Below are 3,457 nucleotides of genomic sequence, written 5' to 3' on the forward strand. Positions count from 1 at the left end.
TGTGCCCAGTCCCAATCATTACATTTATACTTAACGGTGTGTACTTAATGGGGTACATGGCATGGGGAAATCCTTGTAACACACAATAACATGCGAGTGGAAGGCGCCCGCTATAATTAGTTTTGATTTAAAGTTACTCATTCTAAGGTTTATAATTTAACTCGAACCCATTGTTAGTAAGAGAAGCGGTGGTCCAGTGGTAGGGCTCCGGATTCTGAACGCAAGGGTACTGGGTTCGATTCCCGGTGTGTGTTCTTTTTCTACGCTTATGAACATTGCTTTACGCGGTACCCTATGAAAAAGGGAAATCCTTGCTTTACACTTGGTAAATAATTTGCGAGGGTGAGGCATTAATACGTTTTGATTTAAAACTTTTCATTCTTGTGTATGAAATTAAACTCGGACACAAATGACACAAATTTACTAAGAGGAGTGATGGCCCAACGGAAGGGCTCCGGACTCCATACCCAATGGTACCGGGTTCGATCCCATGTGTGTTCTTTTTCTACACTTGAGAACATTGCTTTACGCGGTACCCCATGGAATAGGGAAATCCTTGCTTTACACTTGGTAAATAATTTGCGAGGGTGAGGCATTAGTACGTTTTGATTTAAAACTGTTCATTCTAGTGTATGAAATCAAACTCTGACACAAATATACTGAGAGGAGTGATGGCCCAACGGAAGGGCTCCGGACTCCATACCCAATGGTACCGGGTTCGAACCCCTGTGTGTTCTTTTTCTACACTTCAGAACATTGCTTTACGCGGTACCCTATGGAATAGGGAAATCCTTGCTTTACACTTTGTAAATAATTTGCGAGTGGAAGGCATAAGCTATAATACGTTTTGATTTAAAGTTGTTCATTCTAGGGTAAACAATTTAACTCGAACGCAAATGAAGTAAGAGGAGTAGTGGCCCAATGGAAGGGCTCCGGACTCCATACCCAATGGTACCAGGTTCGAATCCTGGTCTGTGTTCTTTTTCTACGCTTAAGAACATTAGTTTACGCGGTACCCTATGGCATAGGGAAATCCTTGCTTTACACTTACTAAATAATTTGCGAGTGGAAGGCATAAATACGTTTTGATTTAAAACTGTTCATTCTAGGGTATAAAATTAAACTCAGACGCAAGTTGAGTAAAAGGAGACGTGGCCTAATGGAAGGGCTCTGGCCTCCACACCCAAAGGTACCGGGTTCGAATCATGGGAGTTCTTTTACTACATTTTGATTTAAAGTTGTTCATTCTAAGGTATAAAATTAAACTCGAACGCAAACTGAGTAAGTGGAGACGTGGCCCAATGGAAGGGCTCCGGACTCTACACCCAAAGGTACGGGGTTCGATTCATGGGAGTTCTTTTACTACGTTTTGATTTAAAGTTATTCATACGAAGGTCTAAAGTTAAACTCGAACGCAACTAAAGTAAGAAGGAGCAGTGGCCCAGTGGAAGGGCTCTGGTCTCTGGACCGAAGGGTCCCGGGTTCGAATCCCGCTACAGAAAAGTTCTTTTACTACGTTTTGATTTAAAGTCATTCATACGAAGGTTTAAAATTAAACTCGAACGCAATTAAAGTAAGAAGGAGCAGTGGCCCAGTGGAAGGGTTCTGGTCTCTGGACCGAAGGGTCCCGGGTTCGAATCCCGCTACAGAATAGTTCTTTTACTACGTTTTGATTTAAAGTCATTCATACGAAGGTTTAAAATTAAACTCGAACGCAATTATAGTAAGAAGGAGCAGTGGCCCAGTGGAAGGGCTCTGGTCTCTGGACCGAAGGGTCCCGGGATCGAATCCCGCTACAGAAAAGTTCGAGACGTTTTAAAAATATTTTTTTTATAAAAAAATATATATATATAAAAAAGAGCATAGGTTCGTTTTAAGTTTTAAGTTTTAAGTTTCTTTTCTAAGCGAGTGCTAGCGGTGAGTGCCACTGCGCGGTGTGTGCCGCTGTCTGGTGGGTCGGGACTTCTCGGACGGCAACCGCGCTGCCACCAGCGGGATTCGAACCGGGGACCCTTCGCTTCGGGGGCGGACACCTTCCCACGACACCCACTTGGGTCCCCCCCAAAATGATTCGCATTTTAGACCTGATAAACCTTCGGTTCATACTTACATAGAAAGCTATGGCATGGGATTTCAGTGCTTTATACTTAGTATATAATTTGCGAGTTGATACTTTTTCATAGGATACTATGGTATGGGAATATCAATGCTTTATACTTAGTATATAATTTATACTTGGGTCCCCCCCAAAAAAATGGATTCGCATTTTAGACCTGATAAACCTTCGGCTCATACTTTACATAGAAAGCTATGGCATGGGATTTCAGTGCTTTATACTTGGTATATAATTTGCGAGTTGATACTTTTTCATAGGACACTACGGTATGGGAATATCAATGCTTTATACTTTGTATATAATTTGTATTTAATTTGCGAGCGGAAAACTTTACACATGATGCTATGGCATAGCAAAATCAGTACTTTATACTTTGTAATTTACGAGGGACCTACGCTTTTGGCATGGTTGTAGGAAACATGTAGGCATACGGAGGACTCACTGGTTCGGACTTAAAAAATAATTATACTTGGTAAATAATCTGCGAGTCAAAGCAAAGGCATATACGCATTACTTAGGAGTAGGTTTATATGGGTAGACGGGACTCTATTGTTCGAACTTTGAAAGTATTAGAGTTGAATACACACGCTGTTGGTATGGAAAATAGTTCACGGGGGACACGGTATTGTTGTGAATTATCGGTTTGACATTATGGGAATTGGGGATTGTCGCCCGGAGGGTGCGGGGTTTGGGGTTGGGTGTAGGATAGCTGGGATCAACATGACGGAGGGGGCGGGGGATAATTAAAAGCGTTGATTTTCCACTAGGTGTTCTTGGAGGGTACTCGCCGTGTGTCGTTGTATTTACTTTAAGTTAGTACACTAATAATGTTTCAGACACCAATATATAAAAAAAACTGAGAAGGTAGATGACTCAAACCAAGAATACACCTCTGTGTGAAATTTCCGGCTATTTTTGTAATTAATTTTTGTATCGGCCGATTTGTGAAAAAACGACAAGGGGTATAACTTTGACGTTTTTTTTTCGTCCTTGAACATTTTTTCTCTCCGATTGGCTTCAAAATGTAACCAAAGGGAGTCCTTATGTGTAGAAGACAGTCTCCACCAAGTTACATTTTGATGGGAAAATTGAAGGGTCTCAATCATTTTAATATTGTTACATCGAAAACATTGCATTATCACAAAAGGTTGCTATGGTAGACGACTAAAACCAAGATACTTCTGATCCCTGCCCTCCATTACACCTCTGCCTAAAATTTCAGGTGATTTTGAAATAAAAATGTTTGGGTTGATTTTGGAAGAAAAAAAAACGGCCCCTTTATATTTGAACTTAAAAAAATACTGTTTTTCGTAAAATTAAAAAAACACCCCCCCCCCCCCA

This window comes from Asterias rubens (genome assembly GCF_902459465.1).
Source record: "Asterias rubens chromosome 8 unlocalized genomic scaffold, eAstRub1.3 super_scaffold_89, whole genome shotgun sequence".
NCBI classification, from domain to species: domain Eukaryota; kingdom Metazoa; phylum Echinodermata; class Asteroidea; order Forcipulatida; family Asteriidae; genus Asterias; species Asterias rubens.